Here is a 22,251-nt window from a genome sequence, read left to right on the forward strand (position 1 = left end):
GCATTCCCACCAACAGTGCAAAAGTGTTCTCCCCTTTCTCCACATCCTTGCCAACATCTGTTGTTTCCTGAGTTGTTAATTTTAGTGATTCTGACTGGCTTGAGGTAATATCTCATTGTGGTTTTGATTTGTATTTCCCTGATGATGAGTGATGTTGAGCATCTTTTCATGTGTCTGCTGGCCCTCTGGATGTCTTTTTTGGAAAAGTGTCTATTCATGTTTTTGTACACTTCTTCACTGGATTATTTGGTTTTAGGTGTTGAGCTGGGTAAGTTCTTTACAGATTTTGGATACTAACGCTTTATCCGATATGTCATTTGCAAATATCGTCTCCCATTCCGTCCGTCGCCTTTTAGTTTTTGTTGATTGCTTCCTTCCTTGTGCAGAAGCTTTTTATCTTGACGAAGTCCTAATTGTTCACTTTTGCTTTTATTTCCCTTGCCTCCAGCGACACGTCCAGTAAGAAGTTGCTTGGCCGGGCCAAAGACATTGCTGCCTGTTTTCTCCTGCAGGATTTTGATGGTTTCCTGTATCACATTTAGGTCTTTTATCCATTTTGAATTTATTTTTGTGTAACGTAACATTTGTCTAACCTGACCATTTTCTCCATCAGAAATGCTACCCTGATATCTCATACTGTGGCTAGTATATTTTCCTAGCTCCTGACTCTTCCCTAAAAATAGGATTTTCCCTATTCATTTTGTGCCAGTTGAGATTTCAAATCAGAAGTCTGTTTCTTTGAATCTCTATCTTGCAGTCCCTTGATGGCTTTGCATTTAGTCCAAGCTCAATTGCCTTCTCTTGATCTGTGCAAAGCCACCTGCTTGGCATCCTTGCTTTTGGATCCATCTTGTAGGAAACTGCTAGCGTACATTTAACTCCTGCAAACAAACTGAATCTTGGCACTTATCTGACCCACAGGAATATGCACAAAGTCCCTGTGCCTCACCTGCTACCACCCTTCTTATCTCTCACTCCTGTCTGTTCATCAGAAACCAGCTGCTATGGACTGAATGTTTGTGTCCCCCACAATTCAACATAAGAATGTGATGTGATGTGATGTGATGTGATGTGATGTGATGTGATGTGTTATTAGGAAAGGTAGGGGGACTTGGGAGTTGATTAGGTTTAGATGAGGTCATAACAATGGACAGGATTAATGCCCTTGTACCAGCATTCTTTAGATTTGCAAAATTATGAATACATTTCAAAATTTCTAGAAGAATATCTTTTTTAAATTAAATTAAATATTAAAAAATTTAAGTCAACATATCTAAATATCTTTTCGTTTCTCTGTAAAAGAAGCCCAAAGTAGATAAAACTGTATTTAGTAATTACTGTTGGAATATTTTGTCTTGTTTGGAAACGATCTAGCTTTCTAATGGATTTCACTTAATTTACCATTTAACCTAATCTAGCAAACTTTTAAAGTTTTAGGTTACCACAAAGACTTAGAAAAATCAAGTGGACATAAATGTTACTGGAAGGCTTATTTATAAAAATTTATCTTCCATTTACTTGCTTTTAAAAGTTATATGTAGATTACGTGCAAAAACCTCACTAAACATTAGGCAAACTCAGCCATTATCTTAAGCTATCACATTCTGTTTGTTGTTCACAGGTCTCCTGGGAGACATGAACTTACTTAGCTAGTAAACTCAGAATAAAATTTTTACATTTAATGTCAACAATTCTAAAGACACGTCTGTTTTAAAGAAACCATCAGCCTTAAACTAGCTTTTTTAAATGGTAGTTTATTTTTTATTTTCATTTCTTGAGGTAGAGAGAGAGAACAAGCAGGAGAGTGGGGCAGAGGGAAAGAAAGAATCCGGAGCAGGCTCCACATTGTGCCTGACTCGGAGCTCGATCTTGAGACCGTGAGATCGTGACCTGAGCCGAAATCAAGAGTCGGACGCTTAACGGACTAGGCCACCCAGGTGCCCCTAAACTAGCTTTTATATCAAGTATTTTATTAGATCACGTGAACTTGCATAGCATTGGGTTAGTTTCTACCTTTCTGAGTTTTAGAATGCCCAATTTTTATGAGCACCTGACTTTAAATCAACTAAATAGAGTTCTTTTACAAATCAATTTTAGCAATACCATTCGGGGATAGAAAAATATCTCACATAGACAACAACGGTCCTACCATCATTGGACTGCTTAATATTGAAAGGAAAAAGAGGCATCTGCCCGAGTTGAGATCAAAGAATACAGAACAATAGGAAACAAAACTAGCATTGCCTTCATTATTCCAACCGTAAGATTTACAATGTTAAGGTATCAGCGTTTTCAAGATTTATTTCCTTTATAAGCCTGAGACCCAAGTGCAGTGCCCGGCTCAGCGGTGGGAAATGATAAAAGAAGGATCCCCGAGGCTGCGTTTAAACCCTGGGTGTGCACCCCAATCTGGCTGTGTCTAGCTCTATGATTTGGGGAGCCCGGGTCTTCTCTCTCTTATGTAGTACTTGCTAAATGGTTCAGTAATTGGCGACTCACGGCTATAACAAGTATAACACTGTAGCAAATAAATAGGATGAAACCATGGATATGTTGAAGCGTTTGGTCAGGACCTGGGACACGTTCATAAGGCGCATCTCGGTTCACGTTAGTGACCCGGTTTTGCTTCCAGGCGCTGCTCCCCTTTCCCTCACTCTTTGTGACCATCCCCACTCTGCTCCCCTGATCTCTCCTTCCCAGGCCGGCCCGTCCATTTCTACCTCCCACCTGACTGACCTGCCCAGTCTCCCGGAGACCGGGGCCTGACTCCCCCGGCGGCTTACCCGGCCTCGTTGATCCGGGACGCACACTCGTGTCCGGACTCACACCCGCTAGCTTTGCGGTCCGCCGCTCCGACCTTCAAACCCTGGTTCCTCCGCTCTCCCTCTACATGTTACGTGACCTCCCTAGGACCCCACGACCCCCATCTGTAAAATGGGACCGATGCTTTGTATCGGACTGGTCTGTTGGGAGGACGGAGTGAGCGTCACTGCCTGGAAACTACTAAAAAGCAATTCCCTAAAAGACAACCATTAGTGTCACGTGCGCTTTCCCTCCACCCTTTGTGTCAGTGTCTCAGCAATTCTAAGAGTCTACTGTGTTAGCTTTTGAAGCTACTGTGCTGTTTAAAAGAAAAATGCAGAATACATGTGACAACACTTGGAATTCTAAATCTTAGTAGAGCAGGCAAGCGCGCCCAGTGCCGAAAAGGCAGAACTAACGGGCACAGAGCCCCTCTGCCGGGAGGGGACGTGCATACGAGCTGAGAGAAAACTCCAGAGTCAGTGCGTGTGCGCACACCCGGGTGAGCCGCCCTGGGCGTCCATCTGACGCCCCCCCCCCCCCACGTGAGGAAAGGGCAGCTTCGGGTACAGCGTGGACCCCCGGGCTCACCTCCTGTGCAGCACAGAGAAGCCGCGTCTCCCGATGGGCTGGGAGGCGGCCAGCTGTCCTTCCCCCTGGGTCCCGGCCGCTCCTGCCGCACAACCGACCCAGCAGAGCGGCTCCGACTCTCCTCTCCTCTCCCGCCTGCCCGGCCCCGCCCTGCCCCCCAAAGGCCTGTGTCCAAAGCCAAGGCCGGCGCCCACCCGTGGCCGCTAGGGGTACCCACCTCGTCAGTTGCACGGGGCCCTGCTCGGGGAGAGGGTGTTCTGGCCGCAGCGCCAGCCGGGCCCTGTTATACCTCCCCGGGTCCCCGTGCCCCTGGCTCAGGCGCTGAGGTCACGATGTCAGTGTCAAGGGCTCCTTGTGCACCAGGTGGGTCCCCGGGGCCCACTTCTCCCCTCTCCCTGATGCTCTGTAATTTGTGGAGCCGGGAACCGTCCTCACGCAATTAGAGTAAACGCACTGCAGGCTGAGCGCTGGTGCAGCTGGGGCCCTGGGGGGGCCCAGGGTCCCCGGGACTTCATTACGGCCTCCTGCCAACCCCACCCATACCCCACTGGTCGCCACAGCTCAGGAACAGACACCTGAGAATCACAAGTGCTCACTTCGTGAATAGTTTAAACTGCACCCACACTGATAACAGAAGATCATTGAGGGGCAGGGTTAGAATCCCCACTGCCCCCCCCCCACCTCGTGATAGACGGGGTCCAGAAGGGAGCAGGAGGGGGACTCCTGGGGTGCTGGCTTCCTGATCTGGGGGCTGGTCGTGGGCTCTGGGTCAGTCCATACAGCTCACTGAGGTGCTCCCTTCTGAGTGGGTTCATTTCTTTTTCAAGTTTGCCTCCAAATGGCGTCTGTGGCCCAGAAGGTCAGGTCCTGCGGTCATGGCCCAGACCCGGGTCTGAGTGGGATGAGCGTACCCCCCACCCAGAGTTGTTCCGGGTCCCTAGTGCCACTTACAGAGATGGCTCCTTTCTAGCTGGTCCATTCAAGCAGGGGAGGGAAGCTGATGTGACATTCACCCCCGCCTCGTGGCACAGACGGGCTTACATAGTCCTTCTCCGCAGGACCTGGCTGTGAAGGAAGGCCCGGGACTGACAGGTGCTGGCTGGGCCCCGGGGTGAGCTGGGTTCCTGTCAGCCGGGTGAGGTGGGGGTTAGTAGAAGGAGGGGAGAGGTGAGGGCGCAGAGGACACTGTGGGTTTTCCATCCCTTCGGGGAGGACAACCCTGGGAGCATCTACTGTCCTGCCGGGCGCTGCTGATGACGCACGCTTCGCTCGCTTACGTTGCTTTTCATCTCACTTGCACGGCTTTTATTCAGTTCTTCGAGTCCCTTAGTGTAACCTTTGTGCTCCCTCCAAAGTGGGGTGCACGTGAGTGTCTGAGTATCTTCTCGCGGACCGTGTCTGCTGTTCACAGAGCTCCCGTCGGCACAAGGATGCAGACGGGAGGCACTCTATGGAGAAAACGCCAGATTGCTGCAATTTCCGCTCAGCGCCTGTGAAGAGAGGCACATGGTAATGAATTATATATCAGAGTACTTTATATAAGTTATTTGACCTTCATGAAAATGGGAGAAATAAGTTGGATGCTGAGGCCGGAGGGCTTAAATAACTCCCAGAGGGCAGCCAGTAGGACTCCTACCCAGATCTCTCCTAACTCATGCTCGTCCAAAAGCCCCCTAAGTGGGGCGCCTGGGTGGCTCAGTCAGTTGAGCGTCTGACTCCGGCTCAGGTCATGATCTCACGGTTTGTGAGTTCGAGCCCCACATCGGGCTCTGTGCTGACAGCTCAGAGCCTGGAGCCTGCTTCTGATTCTGTGTCTCCCTCTCTCTCGGCCCCTCCCCTGCCCACGCTCTGTCTCTTTCTCTCTGTCTCTCAAAAAATAAATGTTAAAAAAAAATTTTTTTAAAAAGCCCCCTAAGTAAGGAAAACAGCAAGCTACAGACTGGTAAACCATATCTACAACCAACTATGCTGAATCAGTATTCAGAATATATATGAAGCCTTGCTAAAATAAACAGGAAAAACACAAAAGAAAAAATGGGGGCGGGGAGGAAGAGCCATTCTGCAGAAGAGTAAAAACCTGAATGGAATATATAAAGATGAGGACACACTCAGGCTCAGTAGTTTTATGGCAATGTAAATTAAAACCACACAAAAAAATAATATTTTTCCTCAAATTTAAAGGGACCGAAGACCAAGTGTTAGTGAGCATGTGGGACACTGGGGATTTAGGGCTGGTGGCTTGTGATTGGAACATCTGTGGAAATAGTTTGGAATTATTCCTTTTTTAATGTTCATTTATTTTTGACAGAGACAGGGACAGAGCATGAGCGCGGGAGGGGCAGAGAGAGGGGGAGACACAGAACCCGAAGCAGGCTCCAGGCTCTGAGCTGTCAGCATAGAGCCCAACGTAGGGCTCGAACTCACGAACCATGAGATCATGACCTGAGCCGAAGTCGGACGCTTAACCGACTGAGCCACCCAGGCGCCCCTGGAATTATTAACCAGGAAGTTTGAATAACTCATGGCCTATGACTCAGCTGTTAAACGACCACTGCCATATCTCACTGTTACCAGATACCTTACTACTCTACGACGTATACCTTAGAATACTAGTTTTTGAAGTGTGGTCCTGACGTGGGGTTCAGAGATCTGAGCGTCACTTGGGAACTAGTTAGAGATGAAAATTCTACGGCCCGTCCCAGACCTACTGAGTCCGAAACTCTTGGGAGTGTTTCCCAATGATTTGTGTTTTAACAAGCCGTCCAGGGAACGCTGAGGCACTCGGTACTTTGAGAGCCACTTCTGTAGGGTGCGTCTGGCACATTTGTGCAGGACACAAGGCAGTTAGTAGAGTTGCTTTTAGCGCAAATGAATAACAACCAACAAGAACTAGAAATAACTTAAATCTAAGTCGGTAAGAGAATGAATAAAGACGTAGTGATACATTCGTACAACTGAATATTTGACAGCACTGGGTATAATGAATTGCGCCTACAACCACAAGACGAACAAGCGGGAGAAAGGTAAGTTAAGGTACAATTTTTTTTTTAAATTTTTTTTTTTCAACGTTTATTTATTTTTGGGACAGAGAGAGACAGAGCATGAACGGGGGAGGGACAGAGAGAGAGGGAGACACAGAATCGGAAACAGGCTCCAGGCTCTGAGCCATCAGCCCAGAGCCTGACGCGGGGCTCGAACTTCACGGACCGTGAGATCGTGACCTGGCTGAAGTCGGACGCTTAACCGACTGCGCCACCCAGGCGCCCCAGTTAAGGTACAATTTTAATAGAGTTTCAAACAAGGGAAACTCCATGTGTATTGTTTTGGGATCCGTGCATATGTAATAAATGAAAATAAGCAGGGAAATATTATGCTTTACCTTTTGATATTTATTTCTAACCTACCTATATTTTTCAGAAAATACAGTTTTAACTATACTGTTAAAATATTTTTTGAGACCTTAGGGCCCTGTAATGTTTTGCACACCTTTTTTTTATGTTTATTTAGTTTTGAGAGAGAGAGAGAGAGAGAGAGAGAGAGAGAGACAAGGAGTGAGTGGGGAAGGGCAGAGAGACAGGGAGACACAGAATCCGAAGCAGGCTCCAGGCTCTGAGCTGTCAGCACAGAGCCCAACGTGGGGCTTGAACTCACGGACCTCGAGATCATGCCCTAAGCGAAAGTCGGATGCCCAACGGACTGAGCCATCCAGGCGCCCCTACACCATCTTAATAATACATATTCTCTTTAATTTTAGGATGTAAGAGTCTAAATATGTTTTAAATTATTAATTATGTTGTTCTAAATGTACTAATTTCTGGTCTTATTTACCTATCAATAAGTGAAAAAGGTATGTTGAAATTTTATAGTGGTGAATATGTAAATTTCTCCCTGTGGTTCTATCACGTCTGTTTTCTATATTTTAAGATTATTTTAATAACTATATACAGTTGGGAATTCTTTTATTATATGATTTGGAACTTTTATCACTATATGGAAACCCTCTCTGGTCAGCAGGAATGCTCTCTTGCCTTCATTGTTTTGTGTCGTATTAATATAGGTTCTCTTACATTCTTACTATTTTCATTAGTCAAGGTATCTTCTTCCACAATTTTACTCTTAACCTGATCTGTCACTATGTGTTGGATAGGCCTCTTAAAGAGGGAAAAGAGCAGTATTTGATATCTAATTTCCCCTAATGCAATGATCATAGGCAGCAAAGAACAACGTTTTGATCTACGGCCTCTGGAATTACTTTCCCTGAGTTTGATGTCGGCTTCCGCCAACGGCCAGCTCTGAGACCTTGGGAAAGTGATTTACTGACTCGTTGCTTTCTCAGGAATAAATCAATGAGAGCTAATTAAATTGTTTAATATTTGCGAAACATATAAACGTTTGATGTTTCGAAGAGTAAAATCTCTCCCAGACTGAGAGAATCAAAGTCAGCTCATGCTGAAAAAGAGAAGAGCACTCATCAGGCTCCGAGGACGCGTACAGGCAAATCAGGCTGCAAAGTGTACAGGCAGGACCGTTTCGTCCAAGGTCACAGAGCAGCTGAACAACACTGTAAACGCCCCCTCCTGAAATGCCTACTACTTTCATACCAGTGATGCCCCAAACCAGTTTTTTAAATTTTTTTTAATGTTTATTTATCTTTGAGAGAGAGAGAGAGAGAGAGGCAGAGCGTGAGTGGGGGAGGAGCAGAGAGAGAGGGAGACGCGGCATCCGAAGCAGGCTCCAGGCTCTGAGCAGTCAGCACAGAGCCCCACGTGGGGCTCGAACTCATGAACAGTGAGATCACGGCCTGCGTGGAAGTCAGCCGCCTAACCGAGGGAGCCACCCAGGCGCCCCACCCCAAAGCACTTTTGATATATCTGTTTGTTACTGGGGATCCCCCATTACTAACCCACCTTAGATTCACGACTGCACCCAATTCTTACTTAATGCTGGCTTCTCCGAATTACTAATCCCATCTCAGAAACATGAACTGATCCTGCTTCCCCGAGCCCCTGCTCGGACTCCTTTAGCCGAAACCCAAACCTGCCCAGAGATCCTTCCCACATGAGAGACCATTCCATGGTTGGGCATTAACATGTTTTTATGGTATGTACTGATCTACTTGGATTTGTATCAGTCAAACATTTCTTTGATTTGTACTTTTCCCGTATTTGTGTTTATCATTCCTTCTGCTCTGTCTTTTCTTCTTTCATTTCCCCTGTTATTCTACTCTTCTTTTCCTCCACCCATCCACGTGGTATACATTTTGTTCAGTTTTTTTTTTTTGCGTGCTTATTACTGAAATGTCATCTCGCATGGTTGACTTTACAGAGCCTGAAGTCACGGTACTCCATAAGGTTCCCTAAGCATTACAACACTTTAAAACACTGGAAATCTAATTGCTTCTTTCTGCTAAACTATTCCTATCCAGTACTTTAATTCCCATCTTTTCAGTCAAAAAGGAGACATTATTTATCTGATTCACCATCATCTTATACTGGCAATATTTGCTTATGTTTATCTATTTAACAGTTTCTTTTCCATTTTTTTTTTTTACTTACACTTTAGCTCTCCTAGGTTTTTTTTTTTAATAATTCCTCAAGTATGAACTTGAATATTCCTTAATAAATCTTTCTTAGTGGCAGTATCGCCCTATTTTACTTCATCTCACATTATATTTATTTTATCCTTATATGTGAGAGACACATTTACTTTGTATAACCCTGCCAGTTGACAGCATTTTTTTTCCCCCAACAGTGTCAAAATATATCTTCTCACTTCAGACTTTTGAGAAATCTATGCCAATCTGCACATCCTTTCCTCAGAAATCTTTTTTTCTGGCTGCTTTAAAAATCTTTTCACTTCTGTGCTATGAATTGCCCTACGATGTGTCTGATGCGATCACTTTCTGTTTAACTCGCTAAGAATCTGTATTTGTGGGCTCCTAACTTCTCTAGCTTCTGAAAAATTATCAGTCATGTCCCTTCCCCCTCCCTTAAATCAGTGGTGTTTAGGCAGAATTCTCAGCCCCCACGGAGAGGTACTCAATTTTTTCTGGTTATCTTCAAGTGCACAGGAGGTAGATGTGCTAATAAATGTTTGCTTGTTTCCTCTTGTTTGTCTTGTTTTCTCTTGTTTGTCTGGACGTCTTCCACGACAGATGTCTTAGCTTGGATCTCAGAGAGGTGGAAGGAAACTCACCTCCCCACTAAAACACAGTGTGCATAGGAGGAGCATGGTGACTCCTGTCCTCTCCAGATCATGCTTGTGACGCAGGCAGAAAACAGAATCTCCATCCCAGCCACCCTTTGTTAGATCCCTGTGCATGAAGGACACCGCGAGAAAGAAAGGAAAGAGACTTCTATGTGTCCAGGAGCCGGTCCCCATTCTGATTCACAGCTTTGGAACTTAGGGCAGGCGAGGAGGGGGCCAGAAAAATGGGAAAGGCTGGATACAGAAGCCTGGCTGTTGTTCATTTTCCCGCGGCACAACCTTCCTGTTAATACAATTAAGCCTCATTAAGACTCAGAACATTTCTGAGCCACACACTTGTAATTGTGGAGGGAGACGCACAGCTATACTTCAGGGACCGAGATTCCGCCGAGGGTTTTCTCCGCCCGAGCGGGCTGACAACTTTGGAAATTGAGGTCTCGGTTACGGTGTATGTTTGCCAAGAGCTCCTCAAACCTAGAGGGTACAAATATGGCTTCGCGGGTTCACCTGCCAGAAGGACCGACCTAGAACTTGACCACACAGCGGGTGCCAGGTGAGCACAGCCGACCGGTTCCTCCAGTTCGCCCTGCGCCCTGCAGAGTCCCCCTCGGTGGCAGGGACGTCGCTTCCCTCTGCGACCAAGTGAGGGAGCTCCCGAGAGGGCTCCGGGAGCCTGACCGCCCTGACCCGGACCTTTCCCAGGTACGTGCCTGGCCAGAAAGCGGGTGGGGCCGCTTTCCGCGAAGGTGCCTCCAGACGCGTTTGGGTTCGGGGTCTGGTACCACAAGACACTCCGCGGTGGGCCCCCACATCCGGCTCCCGCTTTCTTTTAGCCAGAAAGCAAGCAGGTGTGAGGGTAGTTCGGGTTTCCAGGAACAACTCTTTCTTCGGCCTCCACGCTCACCCGTGTTACGACTCTGTCGGCCCCGTCAGCGTTTACAACATCTGTACCCGCGTCTGGTGCATCTGTGTTCGGCGGCTGGGCCGGCCTTGTCTCGGCCAGTGTGCTGCTAATCCCCAAGTGCATGCGTTTCACTGCGAGCTTATCTTCCCGCCTGTACCCTGCGGCCTCCCTGTCTATCATACGTTCTACTGCAGGTGTATGTCAGCTTCGCCCCTGGGCTTGCGGGGACACCTCTTAACAGCCACCAGGGTGGCCGTGGCAGTGGCTGTTGGCGAAATCCCACTTCTTCGTTGCCGGGTTGCCGGGTCGTGAGGTGGGGGCCCGAGGCAATCCCCTGCAATTGGACCCTAGGGGTCTGGAGCCGAAAGCGCTGATCTCATCTGTCAGTTGAGAACACGAGCCGACAGGGATGCCGCCTTGGCTCAGCGGGTAGGTGTTAGATCCAGAAGGGGCTCCACGCACCCGTCTGAAGGGAAAAGGTGTCTGTGAAAATCGTTTCCTTCGACATTTCCCAAAACGAATCTGGGAGGACACCGTCCCTCCCTCCTCTGCCAGGGTTCGGTCGGAAACGAAGAGAAGCGGCTGCTTGGGTGACACAGACACCGGTCCCAACTCTGATTCAGAGTTTGAAATTTGGGGAAGATGAAAAGAAGGCTGGAAACTTGGGAGACTCTGGGTCGAGAGAAGCAAAACCAAACGGGAACCTATTTGATGAGGACACGGCGGGGCACTGAGCTGTGCTGAGTGCAGTCACTGTAACAGATTCCAGGGCTTTGACTAAACAGTGAATCTGTTCTGACTCCAGAAGGTTGGCTCAGGTGCTGTTCCTGCCATCAGGCGGGCCGTTTATTTCACGAGGTGCGAGGCAGTCGGGATCCTGTCACGCTTTCTCCGACAACGTGGCGCAGGCCTCGGTCTCCCCACGTGTCTGGGTGGGGGGGAGGACGCGGGGGCCCAAAGGCCACGACCGAGGTCCCCGGGTCGTGAGGCCTCCTGGTGCCAAACCCGGACACAAGCCTAAGTTCAGGCAGCTCGTGCTGCCAGACGCCTTCCGGGCCACGGTCGTCTGAGCCCTTAAGGACTGGGAGCGTAGGGAGCAGGGTGAAGGCCTGTGGGCCGCCTTTCCAAGCACACAGGGCCCGTGCAAGCCCCGCGGTTCAGTCAGACCTCCTGGTTTATGTTGTCTGGGGGAAGCTGTCAGCAGTGTTCTAGCCACTTCTGGGTGAAAAGGGAGGTGGGAGAGGTTGGGGGCGAGAACGTGCATTTTCACCCAGGCGCGAAGGGGGCCTGCGGGCTGGGACTGACAGCAGGCGCCTCAGTTCCCTTGTTAACCAGGGCAGGAGGACAGCCGCGGGACAGCTGACCGCTCAATTCCCTGCAAACACGGATTCCCCCAGGGCTCTTGAGCGAGTGTGACTGGCGCCATCACCCTTCGTGGCTGTGCTTCCTCTTTTCCTACCGAAGCGGCCCCAGCCCACTTGGCTACCCTGCCCACCCCTGGGAGTCCCTACTTCCTAAACCGCCCCTGTCTCAGGACAGCACCCAGTTCCTTGTTAGCTGGCTTCTCCTAACCGCCCCCTCCGGGGCGCCGGTAACACGCCCTGAAGGGACCCAGGCCTCTCCTGGGGTCTCCTCCGTGTCCTCAGCGGGACTCAGACCTCCTGTGCAGACCCCTGCCCCCCTGCCGGGCAGCATTCCAAGGTCCCCCGCCCCCCCACCCCCCTGGGGCCTGCCCAGACTGCATCAGGTCTGATCAGAGCTCGTCCAGCCCACAGACCATGTCTGCACGTCTCTGGTTGATCCGGCTTTAAAAGTTGGGGTCCCATCTCCAAAGGCTACGCCGTCTGATTTGATGTTGAAACTTGGTAAACCTGGTGAAAACTTGCAAGCAGTGAAGTCACAGACTCAGTCTGGGCTTTCAAAGACAACTCTGGAAGTATTCAGGGCTGTGTATCAGAGCTATAAAGATTGGAATTGGGAGGCACACCAGGAAATTGTTATCCTCGTCAGAATGAGATTCGCCATGGCTGCTGAACCTAACGGGCCCTGGGAAAGATTGACAGGCTGAATGTGGGAGCTAAAAAAGACACTGATGCAACGGGAGGTTTTCAGGCTCTCGTGTGGGGCCGTGGGGCGGTGAGCAAGACCCAGATTTCCTGGGGGTGGCTGATGGTGATGTCACGCGAGGAACTGGAAAGCACAGGGGGACGTCCGGTTGGGGGAAATGTTAGTTCCGCTCAGCACACGCTGGGATCGAACGTATCGGGGACACATAAACTCTGGAGCACGTAGTTTGTCTTCGCCCGTGTGGAGCGAGACAACAAAATCCGGATTGCCACTTCAGATTCTGTATTCTGATTCTCAGGATCGCATCCGAAGCCACATAGAACGACCCGGCGGGAGCACTCACGGGGAAAGGAAGAGAGTTCTTCGGACAGAAATCTGCTCTGTCACTTACACCGTGACTGTCCTCTGTGCACCGGAGGAGCCCTCTGATGTGCATTTTTCTTCGCAGATCCGCCTGGGCCCACGGCTTTCTTCGAAAGCCTCTTGCCGGATTCAAATTTCTCTGCCCTTGAAGCAAAAACATGGTTTTGAACAATATCCGGGCAACAATTTTTCTCTTTCTCACCGGACCCGGCATCGTGGGGAACATCTCTGTGTTTGTGAAGTACATGTGCGCTTTCTTTTCGGGCACTGCGACGAAATCTGTACACCTTCTTAGCATCCACTTGGCTTTTACAAATACCGTGATACTTTTGTCCAAGGTAACGCTGAAGACAATAGCGATGTTTGGTGTGAGAAACGTCCTGGGCGACGTGGGCTGTAAAGCGTTTGTGTTTCTGGAGAGGGTGGCCCGGGGCCTTTCGATCTCCACCAGCAGCTTCCTCGCCGTGGTCCAGGCCACCACCATCAGCCCCAGAGCCCCCGTGCCTGCCGGCTTCAAGCCAGCATCCGCAAGGCACATCCTTCCCCTCTGCCTCTTCTTCTGGGTCCTCAACTCCTTGGTCAGCATGAACTTACTCTACTACGTCAGAAACACGAGCAGCCTAAACAAGTCACAAGCTAGCCACGCAAATAGCTGCTCTTACGTCCTCCCAAGAAGCCAGGTCATGAAGTGGACGTTTCCCATCCTCATGGCCCTGCGGGATTTCTTGTTTCTGAGTCTCATGGGCTGGGCCAGCGCCTATATGGTGCTTCTTCTCCACAAGCACCACAGGCAAGTCCTCTACCTTCAGAAATCCAAGATCCTCCACCAGACCCCCCCCGAGAGAAGAGCCGCTCACAGCGTTCTCCTTCTGATGCTTTGTTTTCTTTTATTTTATTGGACAGATTGTCTTCTTTCTCTGGGCTTAAATTTCTCCTTAGAGAATGCTTCTTTCGTATTAAATATTCAAGAGTTTCTAACTCTTGGTTATGCAATTCTCAGCCCGTTTGTGCTGATTCACAGAGATGGACATCAGGGTAGACGTTGGCACTCTAAATAAAGCTGGAACAACTCTGTTTCTTCACTGATGCCTTCAGTAGGGTCATTTGAAATACCCATTAGTCTTCCTGTGCTGTGTTTAAAAATAAAACGGAACATCACTTCTCGGCCTTTTGGCTAAGATCAAGCGTAAAAATACAATGGACGTGGGGAACTTGAACATATAACAAATATATTAAAGACAATGGAAGTTATTCTCCTACAACAAACTGGGACCTTCGGCCCTGAGCTGACACAGGAGCCCATACAATAGGGACTGAATCATGTTCTCATTTTCCATCTTGTCACCCTCAAGAAGTCATTTAAAGTCTTATGTTGGTAGGGCACCTGCGTGACTCAGTAAGTTAAGCATCTGACTATTCGGCTCGGGTCATGATCTAGCGGGTCATGGGTTCGAGGCCCACGTCGGGCTCTGCGCTGTCAGCACGGAGCCTGTTTGGGATTCTCTCTCTCCCTCTCTCCCTCCCCTGCTCTCTTTCTGTCTCAAAATGAATAAAGAAACATTACCAAAAAATTCTCATGTTTGTCAGATGGCTCTTTCACCACGAACACTCCAGGAGTAAGAAACGAGAAAAGAAAGCAATTTGGCAAACTTAATCAAAATTACCGGGTAATGTACCCTTTGTCCCGATAATTTCTCTTTAGAATCTGATCCTATAACTATAATTGTCTGCGTGAGGATTACACTAAGAAAAATAGACATCCCAGAGCTGTTTTTAAAAAACAACTTAAATATGCAACCAAAGATTCTATATTTCTAGTTAGTTGAAAGCATTCATACATCCATAAATATCCATCCTTACAAAGGGGTTTTATGAAATTCATGAAAAAGTGAACAAGTGCTAAATGTGCTGATAGAGTTTGACATCCATGGTAGATTTTGATCAATAAAAGAAAAGCAGTTTCAGAGCAATAGCATTCACATGGGAGTAAAATACATTTAATTTGATGTTACACACACGAAGTATCTCTGCAAGAATAAAAAGGAAACTGTAAGAGTGGTTACCTGTTTTGAGAGAAAGCAGGTAAATGGAGCCATAGTATGAAGAGTTTCATTTTATATCTTTCTGTGCTCTCTGATTTGCTACACATGGGAATGTATCTTTGTTCAGGAATAAAGAACCTAAGTTTGAAAACAATTTGCAGTTTTATTCCTAGACATCATTTGTTAGCGTCCTGGTGCCCTCACGACGCAATCTGTCTCTTTATTACCAAAGGGCACAAAGTAATCTGGCTTTCCATTAATTAATGTATTTAAAAAAATTTTTTTAATGTTCATTTCTGAAGGAGAGAGGGACAGAGCGTGAGGGGGGGAGAGGCAGAGAGAGGGAGACACACACACACACACACACACACACACACACACACACAGAATCTGAAGCAGGCTCCAGGCTCCGAGCTGTCAGCACAGAGCCCAACGCGGGGCTCGAACCCACGAGCCGTGAGATCATGACCTGAGCCGAAGTAGGACGCTCGACTGACCGAGCCCCCCAGGCGCCCCTGGCATTCCACGAACTCAAATGAAGAACTTAGTTCTTGATTTCTCAAACTGGAATTAAATATACGTATTTGGGTACAATGCGTAGGTCTGGCAATAAGATTTCCGATGAAGCCACTTTGAAAAATATCTGGTATTTTTTCTTTCTCATATATGTGTGGAGTGCCAAATCCTCGAAATGATAAAAACTGGCTCTCACTCCATGTTAAAGACTTCTGTTTCCCATATTTCAACATTGTTTACGTATGCATGTGGTTATTTTATTCCCGTACCAAATAATGGCGATTGCCTATGCCTACTTCTTTGGGGCTTCATTACACCACGTCCACACAGCTTCAATAACTTACTTCTGTTATTACGTTACACTGCAATTTTTTTTTTTTTTTTGAGCTTACGTTCCTGACAGTATTGTGAGTGCTGGAAGGCTTCTGCGCGGAGCACTTGCTAAACTTCAATTCTTCCCATATCTGCATAGAACAGAGGAAGCTTAGAGCCTTGACCAGCTCTCCAAGGACAAGCGTGTGGGCCACGACGGATCACACGGGGGTGGCAGTGAGAGACGAGCCGGGGTCCCCGCTCAGAGAGGCGTCTGTGATGCACGGTCTCCTCTGGCGCATTCGGCCTGAGCCCCAGAACCTCTTACGTCCGTTCCCTCCCTGTCTTTCCTTGGATCCCGTCCATTGTGAGTTGGCCACCACTCCCCGCTCCCTCGGCGATCCCCCTAGCACTTCCAGTGGCTGGTTTTGTGGACGTAAGCCCCAGGCCAGCCTCTGAGACTGGCCGGACAGGAGCGCTTTGCTCAACTAGCCAGAGCCAGCCAACCCTCGGCCTTCCGGAAATATGCACTGAACACCAGAGAATGAGTGGGTGAGCCAAAATGGTACATCCCACAGGACGGGTAAGTGTGTAAGATAAAGTTCTCTTCCACTTGCTCTCTGGGACAAGCATTAAGAGAACGCAGAGGATAAGAATCACTTGTATGAGGTTGAGGGATGAAGGACAAAAACCAAGGGGAAACTGGAAAGGAAGGTCGCAGTCAGCAGGTGCCACCACCTCTGGGTGGAAAAACCCATGGCTTCACGGTGCCACGGTCACATCGCACCCGGATGGTATGTTCACTCACAGTGCTACCGTGCAGTGGAGTACCTTAATTTGAGAGGAAAGACTTTTCTTCGGATCGGTTTTCCACAGACGACTGGATTCTCTGAAGCCTAGTGTTTCATCAGAGAGTCCTAAGGTCAGATTTCCTTTCCCATTGATGCATTTTCTTCTTCTCTTCGCTGTAAAGAACCAAAGGCTCTCAATGTAGTCACAGACAGGCCAATGAAGTTTTAGGTGGTAACTTACCAGGGGATGTGGAGGAGATATTGGCGAGTTTGTTTCCTGATGATAGAATAGTTGCCCATAAGACAAATTGGAAGGAGCGGACGGAGAGGAGGCTACGGGCAAGGCTAGACAATAGAGGGGACTTTTGAAGATCTGAGATAAGCCTGCAAATATTTTTATATTATTATTTCCAATCATCGATGTGTTTTTAAATTGCTATAATCAAATGTCTTTAAAAAAAGAAGAAGGAGGAGAAGAAGGAGGAGAAGGAGGAAGAAGAAGAAGAATTATTACTTCAGGGGGCTTGGGTGGCTCAGTAGGTTAAGCATCAGGCTCTTGATTTAGGCTGAGGGCGTGATCTCACGGTTGGCGAGTTCAAGCCCTGAATCAGGCTGTGCACTGATGGCAGAGAGCCTGTTTGGGGTTCTCTCCCTCTCTCTCCCCTTCCCATGTTCTCTCTCTCAAAAAAAAAAAAAGTTAAACATAAAAAGATTTTGGAAAATTCTTGAAGATAATAGTTTTTAAACAGAAGGCAAGGTAATTGTAAAAACGAGTTGAAATTTGAGGAGGAAACATTTTCCTAAATGGATACACCTCAAAAGTCTATCTAGAACCTATATTCTAGCGTTCTCTAAACATAAAATACTAAAATAATACTAGATTTCCATTGTATTGAGAATCTGGCTTACTCAAGTATGAGCGGTAACACTGTAAAATGAAACAAATTTGGAAACTGGTCCATTTGGAAATTGGTCAATTGCCAAAAAAGATTCATAAGGTTCAAGCCTTGGACCAATCAATTCTCCTAATTATGAATGGGCTAAAAACAAAAGCTCTTCAAGGAATATGGCTAAATATCAAGAGAATATATTAGACAGGGTGAAAATGAAGAATAATATCCGCTCTAAAGAATTAAGGTCACAAATGCAGGAATATTCCCTGAAAGAAGAAAGGGGTAAGTGGCAGAATTTATACAGTAAGGGTAAAGACAACCTTCTCCAGGGGAAGCTCAAGAACAGCGGGCAGATTGATTTCTTTTCAAACTTATTTATTTAAATAATCTCTACACCAACGTGGGGCTTGAACCCACGATCCCAAGGCCTGCAGCCCCCTGCTCTGCCACTGAGCCAACCAGGCGCTCCTCCGACTGGTACTGGAAGGGAGCTGGCCCCAAGCTGGAAACGCCAGAAGGAGACTCAAAAAAAAATCGTAAATCAAAAGCACGCAACCGACGAAGGTGGGACTTGAACCCACGCGTGCAGAGCACAATGGATTAGCAGTCCATCGCCTTAACCACTCGGCCACTTCGTCCCCACGCGCTGCCGTCTGGGGTGCTTTACCGCAGAGTTGACCCTCGGGCGCTTCCCGGCTGTCCTGGACGCAGGGGATCCAGGAGGCGGCTCGGGGACGCCCGGGAGACCAGCTCCGGCTGCCACGCGAATGGACCACGACCGGACTGGAAAAGTCGCGACGCGAAAAGCAGGCTCAGCTCCCCCAGGAGTCGCGACGGGGGCGGAGCCGGGACGCAAGCACCTCGGCCTGGGCCTGGGCTCCCCCCGCGCGGCTGCCTGGCACCTGTCTGCGGTCCCCCCCCCCCCACTGCGGTCCGAGGGCGCCACCCGCCCGAGCCAGCCGCGGGCGGGGGCTCCCAGAGCCGGTCCCCCTGGTGTGGACCTCGGGGAGCCTGGCGAGTCCGGACTCCGAATTCGCGGCTAAGAAGACAGTCCGGAAGCTTAGACGACTGGGCCCCAGCGGGGTCGCGCTGCAACTCTACCCCGTGTCGTCACCGCCTGGACCCTGCAGGGTGAAACTGCGCAGGGCAGAGCCCTTCACTCGCGGGGCTCTCTCCCCGCTCATCCCAGCAGAGGAGCCGCGACTTCCGATTCCCCCCAGATCCCCGTGTGCTTCTTGGGTGGTCTTAGGGGGGACAGGTGGCCCGACTTGCGCCTGATTTCCAAAGGATGCGGTGCAAAAAATGTTGCGACTCATCCCTAGCGAGTTCAAGCAAAGGGTAGGGGTGGGGGAGATTTTTCAGCTTCTTGTTTCCTAAGCGCAGGTGAACGAACAAAATAGGAATTAATTCTGACTAATCAGAATGAATCATAAATGCCTGGAAAAGGAAGACAATATTGAAGGTTAATATTTATTTTTCTTTCCAAGTTTTTACTTAAATTCCAGTTGGTTAACAGTGTGAAATAGTTTCAGGTGTAGAATTTAGTGATTCAACACAAACATACAGTACCCAATGTTCATCACAAGTGCCCTCCTAAATCCGTATCACCTATTTAACCCATCCTCCCCCCCACCACCTCCTTTCTGGTAACTATTGGTTTGTTCCCTTTAGTGAAGAGTCTGTTTTTCATGTTTTCCTCTCTTCCCTGCACCCCATGGCCATTGGTTTTATTTCTTAAATTCCACAGATGAGTGATATCATATGGTATTTGTCTTTCTCCGACTGACTTATTTTACTTAGCATAATACTCTCTCTAGCTCCATCCATGCCATCGCAATGGCAAGATTTTATTCTTCTTTATGACTGAATACTATTTCAGTGTGTGTGTGTGTGTGTGTGTGTGTGTGTGTATGTATATATATATATATATACACCACTTCTTTACCCATTCATCAGTCAATGGACACTTGGGCCATTTCCATAATATGGCTGTTGTAGACAATGCCATAAACATTGGGGTGCATGTGTACCCTTGAATTTTTGTATCCTTTGGGTAAACACCCTAGTAGTGCCGTTGCTGGATTGCTCAAGACTAACCTTCAGAAAATAGAATTACCTTGCAGCCTCTCTGGAAAACAGTAGGGAGGTTCCTCAAAAAAACTAAAAATAGAACTACTCCATGACCTAGCATTACACTATTAGGTATTTATCCAAGGGATACAGGTGTGCTGTTTCGAAAGGATACATGCACCCCCATGTTTATAGCAGTGCTATTTACAATAGCCAAAGTATGGAAAGAGCCCAAATGTCCATTGATGGATGAATGGATAAAGAAAATGTGAGATATATATATATATATATATATAAGCGAAATTAGTCAGAGAAAGACAAATATCGTATGACTTCACTCATATGAGGACTTTAAGAGACAGAACAGGGAAGGGAAATAAAAATAATATAAAAACAGGGAGGGGGACAAAACAGAAGAGGCTCAGAAGTATGGGAAACGAACTGAGGATTACTGGAGGGGTTGTGGGAGGGGGGATGGGTTAAATGGGGAAGGGGCACTAAGGAATCTACTCCTGAAATCCTGTTGCACTATAGGCTAACTAATTTGGATGTAAATTAAAAAAAATAAAATTAAGAAAAAAATAGAACTACCCTATGAAGGTTAGTCTTGAGCAACTTTTCTAGAGGTGGCCAAGAGAGAGGGTGTCCCAGACTGAGGAAGGGCCTGAGCAAAGGCAGGGAGATTTGCAGTACTTAGGGGAATGGCGAGGAACCCCAGGGAGTTCATGCTCTTGGGTCACACCTCCTCCAGTCCAGTATTTGCCTTGGGGACTATTCATTCATATTGAATTGTTTTTTATTTAGAGATTATTGCAAACAGAGGAAAGTTATGAGGATATGGTTGGAGGAATAGATCTAATTTTATCTTTTTTCCAAATAATTATAGTATTGATTCAAAGGCCTTTATTAAAATCTTTTTCTCTGCGATTTGAAATACCAGTTTTATTTTATACTGAATTTGTGTATGTAATTGTATCTATTTGTGAAATTTCTATTCAGCCCACTGTCTGCCTATCCAGGCCCCAGTACCACACTGTTGAATAGAGATGTTTCATTGTATACCTTAATGAAGAGAGCCAGTTTCCTTTAAAGCTTTTCTTTTGGGTATTTTCCTAGATATTTCTGTGTCTTTATTTTTCCTCATTAACTTTATGATAAACTTTTCTAGCTGCATTAGTAAGTTCATTGGACCTTTTAACTGGGGCCACAATAAAGTGACAGATAGCCTTCCTCGAACTTTCTGTGCTGCCGTCATGTTGCCCCCGAATGTCCTGGCAAATGCTCACAAGACAATCTTGAAAGGAGAGGCAGATACCAGGTCCTTATTAGGCCCTGCCCCAAAGTCAGTGTTCAGTTTCTAACTGTGATGGGTAGTTTCACTGGCGAACTTGAGATCACTGATGCTTCACAGAGCTGCGTGGAGAGCCTGCGAGGGTCCTGGAGCCCTGCGCCCTGGGGTCTCCTCTCCACCCCCCACCCCCAGATTCCGCAAGGGCGGGAGAGACGCAGGCCCAGCACAGTCAGTGAGGAGTGGAAGGGGGGTTGGGGGCAGGGGATGCCAGCTTCAGTTGCCACCCCAGAGGGAGGCCAGAGGGTCGCAGCCCCGGGAGCTGTCACCGCGCATCCCCAGCCTCCTCGTCACGTGTGTTCAGGTGCCTTCTCCTCAAGGCTGAAGAAGGGTGGGTGTTGTGGCCGCGGGCAGGGCTCCTCTCCACCCTCGCACCAGCCTCCCTGGTCTTCACTCTTAGGATGCGAAGATCTTATCCAGGCTTTTCCACCTGTCCCGCTGGAACTTAAATTCTCCCCACACTACAAACCTCAGCCTGCGACTTAGCCTGTGTCAGGTTCCAGGCAAAATAATTTCCTGGACGAGGAGCCCCTAGTCCCCTTCTAGAGACTTGCAAGTCCAGGGATAAAGGTGTTAGACCCTCAGTGACTGCAAACAGGGCAACAACTCGCTGAGCCATGTGACCTCTTGAGCCCTTGTTGAGATAAGGTCAAAATCAGGTCCTCGCGGATCGCAGCTCTGTATACACCCCTGTGAACTCCCAGTGATACCCCCAACTTAACCCAGCTTTGGGAAACCACCCAGGGGCCCCTGCATGATATACTTAACACACAATCTTCTCTCAGCCTCAGGTGTACAACATAGTGATTCAACACACAACATTAACTGATTACGTTCACCATGGTATCAGGGCACGGTTCTCGGAACCCTGAAACAATTACAGTGGTGACATCATTGATCACAGATCACCACAATAAATATAATAATAATGAAAACGTTTAAAATATTGTGGGAATTATGAGGATGAGACACAGAAACGCAAAGTGGGCAAACGCTGTTGGAAAAATGGCACCGACAGACTTGCTCCACAGCAGGTTGACACAAACCTGCAATTGTAAGAAATGTAACAAAGTGAAGGTCAATCAACGAGATGGGCCTGCAAATAGGACAGCTCCACCATATTGTGATCTAACTACTGCTGAATGTCCACCGCAAGTACTTTTTAGTCACCCCCATTTTTTATATCATAAATATACGATATTTTGTTTGACTAGTAAGTAATTGGTAATAAAGAGACGGATTGCGTCGTGAGGGACGCAATTAGTCACCCCCATTTTTTATATCATAAATACATGATATTTTGTTTGACTAGTAAGAATTGGGATTCTCTCTCTCCTTCTCTCTC

General features: G+C 47.7%; 1 non-coding gene and 1 pseudogene across 1 annotated transcript; one reads left to right on the top strand and one right to left on the bottom strand.

Annotated features, from left to right (window-relative positions):
* The first annotated feature begins 12,970 nt into the window (after nt 1-12,970).
* LOC132677317 (vomeronasal type-1 receptor 4-like) lies at nt 12,971-15,130 on the top strand (annotated as a pseudogene).
* Nucleotides 15,131-18,044: 2,914 nt separating this feature from the next.
* TRNAS-GCU (transfer RNA serine (anticodon GCU)) lies at nt 18,045-18,126 on the bottom strand. The gene has a single exon. It is a non-coding gene; the product is annotated as a tRNA-Ser (tRNA).
* Nucleotides 18,127-22,251: the final 4,125 nt, after the last annotated feature.

Source organism: Panthera onca, chromosome B2, assembly GCF_046562875.1.
Source record: "Panthera onca isolate mPanOnc1 chromosome B2, mPanOnc1 haplotype 2, whole genome shotgun sequence".
NCBI classification, from domain to species: Eukaryota; Metazoa; Chordata; class Mammalia; order Carnivora; family Felidae; genus Panthera; species Panthera onca.